The following is a 14,672-nucleotide window of genomic DNA, read 5'->3' on the forward strand; positions in this document are numbered from 1 at the left end:
GCATGTTAATGCAGCGCTAACCAACAAGCCCTGAATTAAATTGCTATTTTAGGTTTGGGTGGGACCTTCGCATTTAAACTCTTGCAGTTTTACTCTGTGATTTGGGTCTGTTGGGTTTCAGTAAAGAGTAGGTGGTAACACTATTTGAAGGATAATATAAAACTGCAGGAAAAGCCAGGGCATACCAATTTGTTTTTCAATCTATTTTATTTCAGTTCAAAGCATCACTGCAGACAAGCAGCGCAGGGTAGCAAGCCACATTTGGGCAATACCTACCTGCTTTTGGGGATTGAGGAAGACTGAGAATAACCAAAGTGTGGCTTGTTTTCTTGGACTATCTGTCTGCAAAGATGCTTTGAACTGAAATAAAATAGATTGAAAAACAAATTGGTGTGCCCTGTTGCCTCGTACTGAGTATTTACATTACCCTTCTGGAGTACTGCCTGTGCCAGCACCCTGGGGGGAGGCCTGACCCTTCAGCCTCTTTCAACTCTTCAAGAGCGTGAGCTCTTTGATTTTCACAAGGAAATTAAATTGGGATATGTGGTTTTCTGGATCTCCAATAGCCTGCCTTCTAAAGCCATCATCCTAATAACGTGGAGAAGGCAAGCTATAACCACAGAGAGGAAAGAATTAAATATTAAGGGCATTTAAATTCAGAGATGAGGTTGTCTCTTCCTTTAAGTCATGCAGAGGGTGCGGTATTTCATTCATACAGAGTGCAGTTTTAAGGCTCCTGCAGCTCAAGGCAGAGAACGGTAGAGAAAGAAAACTGTCTTTCCTAACATTACCCTAATGATGTTATTTAACTGCATAGCCTCAAAATCATGACATCAAGTATTTCATTTCCATAGATAAAGTAAATATGTTACTGCTGATCCACATCAACTTGCTAATCTGGGGTAGATGGTCAGGTTGCAAGGGACCTATGAAGCCTTTGAATTTGCCTGCAGACTTGTGTGAATGCCATTTTTAATTCTGGGAAAAGAGCCCATTATAGGCATAGCGCAGAGATGTGGTGGGTTCAGTTCTAGACCATTGCAATAAAGTGAGTCACATAAATTGTTCGATTTCTCAATTTCGATTTCTCAGTTTCTCAAACATGACATGTAAAAGCTATGTTCACACTATACTAGTCTGTTAAGTGTGTAATAGCATTATGTCTAAAAAAAAAAAGATACCTTAATTTTTAAAAAACTTTATTGTTAAAAAATGCCAACCATCATCTGACAATGTGTGATTGCCACAAACCTTCCATTTGTAGAAAAAAATGAACTCTTTTTGAGCCACAGTAAAATGAGGTATGCTTGTACTTTAGTCAGATCTCAGAGGGGTGGATCCTAGACCCCTCCAAAGGTACAGAGCCAACAATGAACATACATACACCACTGAACTGAAACAGCGAGGAGAATCCCCTTAAAACCAGTACTTTCTGTTTTTCTTTGACCTTGACCTCAAAGATGGAAAAGTATCTTTCCTGGCTTTGTTTCCTGTCTAAACCGGTTGAACATAGTTGAATGTTTGTGCATAAGCCTTTACCCAGTGAAGTGCTTCAGAGATGCTTTAGAGATCCTTGTCATTGTTTTACGTGAGGCTGGTGAGTGGGGACGTGTTGTCTCGGCAGCCTGGTAAGCAGATAGAACAATCGTTTCTTCCGACAGGTGAAGGGAGGAGCACAGAAGCCCGGTCCTGTGGCTCTAGGCGCCAGCTTTCTGCAGATAGAGTCAGTTCCTCAGGATTGGAAAGCGGGGATCAAGGGGAGGGAGGAGGAGCACAGGGTCAGCACAGGGGGGAGGGTGCTGCCTCGCGTGTCCTGGGGCCCCTCTGTGACGGCAGAGCTGCTGCTTTGAAGCCAGACTCATCTCAGACTTTAGCTGGTGTTAGGGCCTCTGAAAAAGTCAATTTGTAGGCGTGTTTTCTGGCTTCATTAGTACCCAAAGCGGGTTGGGGAACGGGGAAGAAGGAAATATCTTTTACATCTTTATGTTCTGTGTGTGCATGCTCAGTCATGATGACTCTTTGCAACGCCATGGACTGCAGCCAGCCAGGCTCCTCTGTCCATGGGATTCTCCAGGCAGGAATACTGGAGTGGGTTGCCATTTCTTCCTCCAGGGGATCTTCCCAGCCCGGAGATCGAACCCGCATCTCCTGCACTGGCAGGTGGATTCTTTTACCACTGAGCCTCCTGGGAAAGCCCATCTGTATGTTAGGATATATATTTATTTAATGGGACCTTAGTAGAAAACAGTTTAAGCCAGAGTTTGGCCCATGCAGTGTTTACCAATTAATTGCTTACTTTTATTTTATTTTTAAACATTCTGTCAAATTAATTGCTTGAGATTTTACATCTGTCTGACCCCTGAAGGCGTTTGCATGAGTGACCTCTGCTACAACTAGAATCTGATTCTGGGACACACCATAGAGTCTGTTTTGTGAAGAAGAAGACCCAGGAAGGTTGAGGGAGATTAGGAGCAAAGGTTCACGAGGCTGAATAGCTTTTTAGGTTCCAAATACTGGCTGTTTGACTTTTTAAAAAATATAAAATCATAAGTGAACAGTATACGACTCTGTTTCTGACTTTGAGAAAATTTTACTACGGGTAATCTAACTCTCCAGTTTCACCTGTTTCTCATCTTTCCAGGACTGTGGCCTGACAGCTGGGTCTTTCTTCTTGACTTCCCTTAGCTCCCTGCCCCCACGAGGGGCTCCAGTAGCAGTGAACTTGTTCTTTTTCTTTCATCTGCCACTTCTCTTGGGTTCCTCATCTCCATGGATGGCGCCACAGTGTTGCCAGAGGTAGAAGTCCGGCAGTCGTCCAGTGTTCTTCTTCAACTCCCCTTCTCTTCAACTCTCCATCCCCTTCCACTCCCCATCCGCAGATGGCACCCATTTATTTAGCCTACAAGCCTGTTGAAGTCCCCTTTCTCTTTTGGCCAAAGCTGCTATAATCTCTTGTCTTGAATTACTGCCACAACAGTCTTCTAGCTGGCTCGCCAGCTTCCAAGCTTCGTTTCTCTGCTGTCTATTTGTACACTGTTGCTTGTGATCTTTGTAAAGCACAGATCTGAACGTGTTACTCTCCAGGCTAAAACTCCTCTGCACGGTTCCTTGGCATGGCTTGGGCTGCCCTCAAACCTTGGCTGTGCCTGTCTCAAGCCTCAACTCTTAGCACTGTCTCCACTCACCTCTCACCCTTCTACTTGACTAACAGTCATTAACACTCAGTGGGCCATGCTCTGGGGCTTTGGGGCTGTTCATTCACTCTGGATTTCTCTGGCCATGTTATTAGCCAGGCAAGTAGCAATGCTGTTATCTGTACTGACCATTAGATTGCTGAATGTTTTAGTTTTCTATGTGGTTTCTTTTGTCCTTTGAATATACACTGTTTGAGATGAATAGTCAAACACTGTTCCAAAGTCCCTTGATATAATTGTTTTCTCTATGTGATTATGCCACCAACTTGATAATCAGACTGATTTTTGTTTTAAAACTTAAGAATTGCTTTTTAAAATTTAATTTTGTTTTTTTAACTCTGAAAACCATGTACATGCTTCCAAAATCAGAACTATATAACAAGGGACATTCACTGAAGTTTTTATTTCATGCCTGAGCTTTCTTTTCTTTTTCTCTTAGGTCTTGCTGCCAGAGTTTTTGGGGTTCTGTCAGTCTGTTAGGTAAGAAATAATATTTAAGTATACTTTTAATTTGTTTTCTCCTTTTATGAGTTCAGAATATCTGCCCAATGTCTGTGGTGTAAGTTACAAAAATATTTTTTACGGTTTGTCATATGCCTGACTTTTACATATGTTGTATTATTACTGTAGAGTTTTATATCTTTATATAGTCCTAATTATCAGTCCTGCAGTGTATTACTTTGTAGTTTGAGTCAGAGTTAGGAAGTTTGCCCCACTCTCAATTTATGAGGAATTCATTAACGTTTTCTTCTAGAAAAATATATGGTTTCACCTTTTTAAAAAAAACATCTAAGACTCTGATCCATTTGGAATTTATCTTGGCATTTGGTTTGAGGAAGGATCGAGTTTTATATTTTTTCCAATGGCCAGCTGTTTATTGTAACACTACTTATTAAAGGCTCTTATCCTTTCTTCACTGATTTGAGATGCTGTCTTCAGCAGATACTACTAAACTCTTATGTGCATTTGGGTTTCCTACTGGATTTCCTGTTTTGTCCCATTGGTTTGATTGTCAATTAATACGCCATTACAAAACTGTCTTAATTTTAGTGGCTTTGTAATTTGTTTTGATATCTGGAGGGATTAGTTTTTCCTTTTCAGAGTTTCCCTGGCTGTTTTGCTTATTTATTCTGCCATATGAGCTTCATAATAAGTTTGTTTAATTTCCAGATGAAACAGCTTGGTGGTATTTTTATTGAGATTATGTTTTAATTTATAAAGTAGCTTAGAGATAATCGACATCTTTATGAGGGTGAAATTTTCTACCCAAGGATCATGGTTCGTTTTTCCATTTCCTCAAGGCCACTTTTGTGATTTTTCAAGAGTATTTTATGTTTTTCCTTATATAAATTTTGCTTGCTTCTTGCTCAGTTTATTATACTTTTCATTCTTAAAAAAAAAAAAAAAATCCTTTTAGAATCCCCCCAGAACATCTCAGAGAAGTTGTATACACCCATATACTCAAAAAGAATTTGCATATCATTTCTGATGGTTGATAGATGCCCTCCTCCAAAAGCCCATCCCACTGTGTCGTCCCCTCAGAATCCCTCCTCTTCTCTCTCTTCCCACTCTGAGTGCTGAGCTCCGAGTCCTACATACTGAAGGCAGTCAGTGCGTGTTTGCTGAATGGAGTGAGTAAAGCAGTAAGAGGAGAGGAAAGAGAATCAAAGAGTGGGGAGGAAGCCTGTAAGACCTGCTTTAGGGAGGTTTTCCATGTACAGATGCTAGATGTCCCTAACATTCAAAAAACGAAGATCGTGGCATCCAGTCCCATCACTTCACAGCAAACAGATGGGGAAATAATGGACACAGTGACAGACTTTGTTTTCTTGGGCTCCAAAATTGCTGCAGGTGATGGACTGCAGCAATGAAATTAAAAGATACTCCTTGGAAGAAAAGCTATGACCAACCTAGACAGCATATTAAAAAGCAGAGACATTACTTTGTCGACAAAGTTCTGTGTAGTCAAAGCTGTGGTTTTTCCAGTAGTCACGTATGGATGTGAGAGTTGGACCATAAAGAAGGCTGAATGCCAAAGAATTGATGCTTTTGAACTGTGGTGTTGGAGAAGACTCTTGAGAGTCCCTTGGGCTGCAAGGAGATCCAACCAGTCCATCCTAAAGGAGATCAGTCCTGAATATTCATTGGAAGGACTGATGCTGAAGGTGAAGCTCCAATATTTTGGCCACTTGATATGAAGAACTGACTCATTAGAAAAGACCCTGATGCTAGGAAAGATTGAAGGCAGGAGGAAAAGGGGACGACAGAGGATGAGATGGTTGGATGGCATCCCCGACTCAATGGACATGAGTTTGAGCAAGCTCCAGGACTTTGTGATGGACAGGGAGGCCTGGCGTAGTACAGCGCATGGGGTTGCTGTGCGCTGGACGTGACTGAGCGACTGAACTGAACTCCAGTCTGTAGTCTTAGTTCACTGGTTCATAGCTTTTTGTTCTCCTCTAATCCCCATCTCAGAACTTAAAAAATACAAAAAATACCGTGTTGACAATAAGAGTTACCATTTATTGAACACCTAAAAGGTGCCAGGCACTGTGCTAGGTGTTTTACCTAATTATTTCTTGTAATCCTCACAGGAACTAAGCAATAGATACCATTATCCCCATTTTAAAAATTATGATGGAAATTTCAACCATAAAAGTGAGTAGAGCATTATGAGCTCCCATATACATGTTCACTCATTTTGCACTTGAGAAAACAGATTGTGAAAGGTTAAGTAACTCAAGGTTTCAGAGCTAAGGTCAGGCTTAGAACCCAACTCTTGTTATTTCCTTACTAAGACTGGTTTTTGGTTTTTCAACTCCCAACTGGCCAGGGAAACGCAGAAGCAAGGGAGATGGTCAAGAGCCACGCTTCTAAATGCCTGCTAGTTGTCGCCTAGTCACTAGATCATGTCCGGCTCTCATGGTGCCTGCTAGCTGTCGCCTAGTCACTAGATCACGTCCGGCTCTCATGGTGCCTGCTAGCTGTCGCCTAGTCACTAGATCACGTCCGGCTCTCACGGTGCCTGCTAGCTGTCGCCTAGTCACTAGATCACGTCCGGCTCTCACGGTGCCTGCTAGCTGTCGCCTAGTCACTAGATCACGTCCGGCTCTCACGGTGCCTGCTAGCTGTCGCCTAGTCACTAGATCACGTCCGGCTCTCACGGTGCCTGCTAGCTGTCGCCTAGTCACTAGATCACGTCCGGCTCTCATGGTGCCTGCTAGCTGTCGCCTAGTCACTAGATCATGTCCGGCTCTCATGGTGCCTGCTAGCTGTCGCCTAGTCACTAGATCATGTCCGGCTCTCATGGTGCCTGCTAGCTGTCGCCTAGTCACTAGATCATGTCCGGCTCTCACGGTGCCTGCTAGCTGTCGCCTAGTCACTAGATCGTGTCCGGCTCTCATGATGCCTGCTAGCTGTCGCCTAGTCACTAGATCATGTCCGGCTCTCATGATGCCTGCTAGCTGTCGCCTAGTCACTAGATCACGTCCGGCTCTCATGATGCCTGCTAGCTGTCGCCTAGTCACTAGATCATGTCCGGCTCTCATGATGCCTGCTAGCTGTCGCCTAGTCACTAGATCATGTCCGGCTCTCATGATGCCTGCTAGCTGTCGCCTAGTCACTAGATCATGTCCGGCTCTCATGATGCCTGCTAGCTGTCGCCTAGTCACTAGATCATGTCCGGCTCTATGGCCTGAGGGACTGTAGCCCACCAGGCTCCTCTGTTCAGGGCATTTCCCAGGCAAGAAGACTGGAGCGGGTTGCCATTTTCTTCTCCAGGGGATCCTCCCAACCCATGGATAGAACCCCTGTCTCCTGCATTGGCAGCTGGATTCTTTACCACTGAGAGGTGATGTTGAGGTGGATTCTTTACCACCTTACATTCTAATTCACATCACGATATTTCCCTCAATGCACTGTTTGCCAACAGCAAGCCCTCCCCTCCCTCTTTACTGCCTCTCTTATGCTCTCTGCCTTTGCTCTGCCTTCTCTTTATCTAGTCTTATTAGTGCGGTCTGATACTAGTTGATTTTTAAAGGCCTGTCACTGTTTTGAGTACCTAGCTGCTAACTTGATGTTGGGAACATAGTAAAAACTTGTATATTTAAATAACAGTGAAACTTGCTGCTCTTACTCATTTAGCCTGTACCCAAAAAGTTTGGTGCGGTGCTATAACTTTTGAGTGATGCTCAGACGCCCCGGTAGTCATTAAATCTGACCACCTAGACACAAGCTGCTCTTCTAGCTGGTACTTAAAGCTGCTGTCAGCTGCCCTCAGTTCCAGTCAGATTTAAACCAGAGGGAGGCTTTCTAAGGTCAGAGTCCAAGACAGCAGAATAATTGGCCCCTAGAGTTCTGGGTTTTGTTTTTTTTTTTTTCCTGGGCAGCAAAATGTTGAGGATAAAATTTTCCATGTATTTCTTTGAACATTTTTGAGCAAATATTATGGAGTCCCATAGGCTCTTTTCAAAAGTTAAAGGCAAGAGAGAAGTTACCCTTTTTTTTTTTCTTTTTTTTAAGTTAGCTACTTAAGTTAACCTTCTTGTCATAATCCTTAGTGATGGGTGAGAGAAAGATTGAGATGAAAATAATTGCCACTTCTTCAAAGACAAGACAAAAGGCTTACAGCACTGAGAGGAGAGGGGACTGGAGTTCATGTCTGCAATATCCACAGAGGTGTCCTGCAGGCTGGGTGACCTGAGTAGTGGAATAGCACAGTCTTGCAGGAAGGTAGGGCTCCACAGCCTCTTCAGAGCTTCTGCTGCTTAACTGCAAAGTAGAAGAAAAGAAGGCTCTTAAACTAAAAGTGGTCTCTCCTTCCCAGATATGCCGCAAACTCCTTGAGAGCAGGGAGTACGCTGAACTTCTTACTCCGTGTAGTTCCGAGCCAGTGAAGGGCCTTTGGCTGAGCTCACTAGAGATCCTCAGGACAGACAAGCACACCCTGTCCACTGGCAGTCTAGGAAGTGGGTCTTGGAGCTTCGCGGGCGGCGTGGGGTTCACATCCCCCAGTGGCATTTTGACCAGCTGTGTGGCCTTGAACAAGTCGGGGGGCTAGAATACTGTGTATGTGCTGCTTCCTCAGATAGCAGGGGGTAAGGGCTCCCCTCATGGGTTAGCTGGTAAAGAACCTGCCTGCAGTGCACGAGACCCGGTTCAGTCCCTGGGTTTGGAGGGTCCCCTGGAGAAGGGAACAGCTGCCCACTCCAGTATTCTGGCCTGGAGAATCCCATGGACGCTATAGACCATGGCGTCACAGAGAGTTGGACACGACTGAGCGCCTCTCACTTCAAGTAGGCTCTAAATCAAGGTCATCTGTTCTTCCTTAAAAAACCACTTCATTTGCTGTCTGTCTCTGCACTGCCTCTGAACGGAGAAGTTACTAAAAAAAGGAGGAGAAGGACTCAAGGATCAAGAGCTTCCATGCTTTTTAAATTCTCAAGCTTGGGCAATATCCAGTGGGAAAGGTTCTGGCTCCAGAGTCAGACAGCATGGGTTCATTTACTGACTCTCCCTCTCACTGGCTTTGTGATTTGGGGCCAGTCATTTTATCTCTCTAGGCCTCCACTTTCTCAGTTAAAAGGGGAGTTAATAATAGTAACTACCTCACAGGTTTTGCAAAAATTATATAAGGCCACCCATGCAAAATGCTTGTCACAGTGCCTGGGCTGTAATCTTCATAAAACGTTAGCTCCCGTGGTTAGGTTGCTGCCTTAACCCTTCCAAACTATGCCTGTCTTTCCCCCTTTCCATCATGTCTTCCTCACTGCTTTCCATTTAAAAAATACGTATCGGAGTCAGAGGAAACAGAAGAGTCTGATATCTGTCGTTAGTGAACTGGAAGGTCTTAAAACACTTCTCAGGGCCTCAGTTTCTTCATCTACAGATGAGATAATTGGAGCAGGTGGTTTCAGTTCTTTGTATCTGCTATTAATTTTCAGTGAATTAAGGGCTTTCTGTGAATCTCTCGGATTACAGTCCAGCATGCTGTTATGAGAGGCCCAGCTCTCTCCCTTTCTTAGCTGATTCAGCTATGAAACTAGCGATGTGATTGTCTATAAATTCTTCTTTAGAAATTATGTAATATTTGACATGTAGCATATAGAAGATACTGATACACATATAATTTATATAAGTGATGAGGCAAAATGGTTAAAAACAAGTAAATCTGTGAACTGACCACACAACCAAAAACTGTAAAAAGAGTATTTGGCAGGTGTATTTTTATGCTCCCGTTTAGCATTTAGTAAATGTTTACAGTGTTACGGGAAAGGCTGTCATGTCTGTTAACTCATTAACAGCGACTTATTAATGCTTGGGTTTCCCTGGTGGCTCAGATGGTGAAGAATCTGCCTGTAGTCAAGGAGACATGGGTTCCGTTCCTGGGTTGAGAAGATCCCCTGGAGAAGGGCATGGCTACCTACTCCAGTATTCTTGCCTGGAGAATTCCATGAAATGAGGAGCCTGGCGGGCTACAGTCCATGTTTACAGCTACCCCATGAGATATGACTAATATTATCCCCATTTTATATGTGAGGAAACTGAGGCCCAGAGGGTTAAGCAGCTGGCCTAAATTTGTATAGCTGGTAAGAGAGACCTGGCTGCAATGCAGCCCCTGGGCAAGCTGTCTGTCTCTGCAGACTGTGCCCCAAACCTTGACTGGTAGACGCACTGCCTCTGGAGTCACACGGCCTGTTTTGGTGTTCTTAGCTGCCTGAGCTCTTTTCCATCAGGTGGCTGTCTTTGAATTTGAAATTTGCTCCTGAGTGGCCCAGACTTACTCCCTACTGCAGAAAAGTGTATTCTCATAATCAGATTGGCAAAAACTCAGAACTCATCCACATTTTCAGATCAAGGTACGAGTACAGTGCCAAAGCCAAGGGTCCTTTATGACACCTAAGAGGTTGGCTGTGAAAGCGCTGAAGTGGTGATTGCTTGTTGAGACTCTGCAGGCTGGAAGGGTCGGCATTAGATGTAATGCAGTCACAATCCCCAGTCACTCATTAGATGAACATGTTGCTCGGGAGATTTTGCAGTTTGGCCTGTGAAGAGTCATCTTGGGTGAACTACTGGATCAGAGCAGCATGGCCCAGAAAGGCAGGGGAAAGGCAGATAAGCCTCTCAAAGCCACCTTCCATTACAATAGCCTTGAAAAAAATTGCTTGTTTCTATGAATTAGACAAAAGCTAAGAGGACACAAGCAGTTTGTTATGCCAAACAGTTGGGTGTTGTATTTTACAGAACATCTCAGAAAAAGAGTGTCATTAGAGATTGAGAGAATCTGGAAAAAGAAATTAGTTGAATGTAATAGTTATTATAGGCTTTATCAAGAAGCAGATGCTAGCTGCCAGTTTTGAGATGTGGGAAACAACCTTTCTAGTGGTCCTTAGTCTACTGTGTCCTGCCTCCTGAGAGTGTGGTGGTGAGGTGGTGGTGATGCTGACAGTGAGGCTGATGCTGGCAGCTAGCCGCTTATTAATTTATTGAGCACTTACTATGTCCCCAGCGTATAATGCCGGTGCTTTAGCTGTGTTAATTCTTTTGATCTTCCAACAGCCCAGTGAGAGAGGTACTGTTATTACCCCTATTTTGTAGATGAGGAAACTATGCCGCATGGAGTTTAGGTGATTTCCCCCAGATCACAGAGTTTGTAACTGGGCGTTCAGGATTCACACCCAGGTAGTCTGACTCCACCTCCAGCCTTTAACCAGTGAGCTACACTGCTGCACGTGATCGTCTCTCAGAAAGTGTGAGGTTGAACAATATTGTGTGTCAGGTCATTTAAAGAACTTACGGATGCATCTTCACCTTCCTAGTCCATGGACTTGGGCTCAGACCCCACACTAGACATATGTAAATTCCTTGTGGGCACTGATTTTACCTTATTTAACTTTGCTTGATACATGGTGGTTGTTGTTGTAGTTGTTTAGTTGCTCAGTCGTGTCTGACTCTTTGCAACCCTATAGACTATAGCCTGCTGGGCTCCTCTGTCCTTGGGATTTCCCAGGCAAGAAAACTGGAGTGGGTTGCCATTTCCTTCTCCAGGGGAATCTTCCCAACCCAGGGGTTGAACCCATGTCTCCTGCCTTGACAGGGGAATTCTTTACCACTGAGCCACCAGGAAAGTCCTGGTACCTGGTAGGAGATAAATAAATATCTAGTGTGTTGGAAATAACACTAGCTTTGAAGCTGGGCAAACATACCTGGGTTTTTTAATTTGCAGATTATAAAAATAATTTATGTTTACTGTAGAAAAATTTGAACTATATGAAGAAGAAAATAAGTCCCCCATAGTGACGCTACCTAGGGACAACCACTGTTAGCATTTTAATATATTTTCTGTCTTTTTTAATGCATATGTATGTATGCATTTACATATATTTAAAAACCACATTGGAATTATATATACAGTTGCATGCTGTTTTTTTTCCTTTTAGTACATTGAAAGCGTTTTACCATGTTATTAAAAATCTTCAAGAGCCTAATTTAAAAAATTTATTTAGATATAATTCACATACCGTACAATTTACTGTTTTAAAGTATACAATTCAAAACCTGTGTAACTATCACCACTTTCTAATTCTAGATCATGTTCATCACTCCCAAAGAACCCCCACACCCATTAGCATTCACTCCCCAATCCCTCCTCCTCCCAGCCTCCAGCAATCTAATCTACTTACTGTCTCTATGGATTTACCTATTCTAGACATTTTATATAAAAGGGATCATGCTCTGTGTGGCCTCTTGTGTCTGGCTTCTTTAACTTAGCATAAGGTTTTCAAGGTTTACCCCTGTTTGTAGCACTATGAGTATTCCATTCCTTTTAATGACTGAATAATATTCCATTGTATAACTATACACCATTTTATTTGTTTATCAGTTGGTGGATGCTTGAGTTGTTTCCACCTTTGGGCTGTTATATATACTGCTACAGTGAAAATTAGTGTACAAGTTTTTGTGTAGACATATATTTTCATTTCTCTTGGGTATATACCTAGGAGTGGAGTTGCTAGGTCATATGATAACTCTGTATTAAATTTTTGAGGAACTGTCAAACTATTTTTTTGCAGTGGCAGCACCATTTTACATTCCTACCAGCAGTGTGTAAGGTTTACAGTTTCTTCATATCTTCAGCAATGCTTATATTTTCTGTTTGTTTGTTTTATTATAGCATCCTAGTAGGTGTGGAGTGACATCTCGTGGTTTTGATTGGCATTTCCTCTGTGACTACTGATGTGGGGCATTTTTTCATGTGCTCATTTGCCATTTTGTATGTCTTCTTTGCAGAGATATCTATGCAAATCCTTTGCCCATTTTAAAATTGGCTTATTTGTCATCTTATTGTTGAGTTGTTATGAGTTCTGGATACTTTGTTCTGATATACTATGTTTATATATTCTGGGTACCAGACCCTTATCAGATATATGATTTGAGAATATTTGTTCTTATTTTGTGGGTTGTCTTTTTACTTTCATGATAGTGCCCTTTGATCCACAGAAGTTTTTTAATTTGATGAAGTCCAATTTATTTTTCCTTCGATTCCTTAGGCTATCTATAGGTATCATATACAGAGCCTGATTTTTAATGGTTGCATAATATTCCATAGTATGTCTGTATACCATATTTACTTTAAAAATCTCATATATCTAAGTTTTCAGTTTCTTTACCGTTAAATCTATTGCTCTGCATAAATATTTTATTATATCCCTAATTGCTAAGTATGTCTTTATTTAGATAGATTCCTGGAAGTAGGTCTAAAGGAATAAACATTAAAAAAAACCTTTTTCTTCTAATATCATGGGACTCATTCTTTTTTTTAATCTGTAATTATACAGCTGATTTATATTGCAGATATATTCTGTAAAACACGTCCTGGTAAAACATTCAAACAATGCATGTAAGGTATATTTTCCACAATCTCCCCAAATTCTCATGTCTCTCTCCAAGGACATTTTTTATAGCTTTAGCTGAGCAGGTTGCTTACTGGATTACATCCCTAAAAGATTTCTACCAGTTTATACTTCGGTCAGCACTGTATGGGTACCTGCCTCATTGCTCCCTTCCCTCTGTTATCAGTGCAAATATTATATTTATCACAATAAGTAACACATATTGACCATTTACTGTTGACAGGCACTTTGTTAAAACATTTAGGATGCATTGTCTCATTTCATCTTCACACCAAAACTGTAAAGACATTAAAGTGACTTGCCCAGGATCACTGACTGAGTGTCCAAGTTAGGCTTCAAACCCAAGTCTAAATCAGAGTCCATGGCCTAAAACCACTGCTTCCCACTGAAATACTATCATTGCACAACCTTTCCAAATTGATTACCCCTAAATAGTATTAATGTTTTGATTTGCATTTCTTTGTTTATCAGGGTGAACTTTTCTATTGGGTTGTTAACTGTTTCTTTAGTGAAATATCTGTTTTTCTTTGTCCATTAAGAAATATAAATGTTGAGATTTTTCTTGTTTTTGTATTATCATTCTATTCTAATATTAGCTGCTTATTTTTCACTTCATGTGATATGAAGTGTTTATGTTTTAATTTTGCTAGTGCTGATTTTTTTGGCAAGTTTTCATTTATATGTAGTCAAATCTATTGATCATTTGTAAGTTTATTGTGTTTCCCATATGCATAGAAAGGCCTTCTCCACCCTGACCTTAGTTAAGTATTCATTAATATATCTTTTAAATATCTTAGTCACTGAAAATTTTTTTGTTTTGGGGGTTTTTCTTATTTTTGTTAAGTCACAAATCCTCCCTACTACAGTTCTCCCTTTGGCAGTGGATTGGGAAATTTGCAGTTATGTATTCCCTGAGATACTTGTGGGCAATTCTGTGGCTTGAGAATAATTATTTTCTCATTGTTAGAGCTATCAATGATTGATATTTAAATCAACATTCAAAGAAAAAACTAGTAAACCAAATAACGTACCTAGTACTAGTGGCTGCCAGTCTGTCAGATACACAGGAAGCCTCCCCGCTGAAAGCCTGTTGTGTACACTTAGGAGTTTGGTACTTGGTTCAAGTGCTAGCTTGAAAGCCCAGAAACCTAGGTCCTGGCTCTAGCCCTACCATTGCCTAGATAACAGGACTTGGCAGTTCACTGAATTTCTATCAGTTTCTTCATCTGGAACATGAGAGGGCTGAATTACATAGTCTCTACAGATAATTCTCGTAAAATTCTCTGATTTTTTTTTTATTATCCTTCTGATCAGGAATCATTCATGTTTGTTATTAATATATCTATATATATTTAAGTTTCAGTGGTTTGTGGCAGAGTGGTCTGAAAGAATGCAGAGCAATAGGTGAACAAAGTGCATGAGAGGAAGGAGGAGGTGAGTAGACCAAGGGAAGGGGAGTAAGGACTGAATCAGGTTCAGCTAAAGCAGATGACCCAGATAGAAGTTAGAAGGTGGATGAGTTCAAAGTTGAGCACTTCCTTGGGCATAGGCTCCTTGAAGGAGGAGT

General features: G+C 41.8%; 1 protein-coding gene across 6 annotated transcripts in view; it reads left to right on the forward strand.

Moving 5' to 3' along the window:
- The window catches only part of ZBTB40 (zinc finger and BTB domain containing 40), a 73,391-nt gene that overhangs the window by 3,570 nt on the left and 55,149 nt on the right, over positions 1-14,672 (forward strand). For 2 of the 6 annotated variants that reach the window (XM_020874500.2, XM_020874506.2), the window contains exons 1-2: positions 1,551-1,628; positions 3,634-3,674. The exons of 2 other annotated variants lie outside the window; for them this stretch is intronic. The gene's annotated coding sequence lies outside the window, so the exon portion shown is untranslated. Of the gene's footprint in view, positions 1-1,550; positions 1,629-3,633; positions 3,675-14,672 lie in introns of those variants that run through there. 2 more of the 6 variants (XM_020874498.2, XM_020874505.2) reach the window with 1 other exon arrangement.

Source organism: Odocoileus virginianus, chromosome 30 (genome assembly GCF_023699985.2).
Source record: "Odocoileus virginianus isolate 20LAN1187 ecotype Illinois chromosome 30, Ovbor_1.2, whole genome shotgun sequence".
Classification (NCBI taxonomy): Eukaryota; Metazoa; Chordata; class Mammalia; order Artiodactyla; family Cervidae; genus Odocoileus; species Odocoileus virginianus.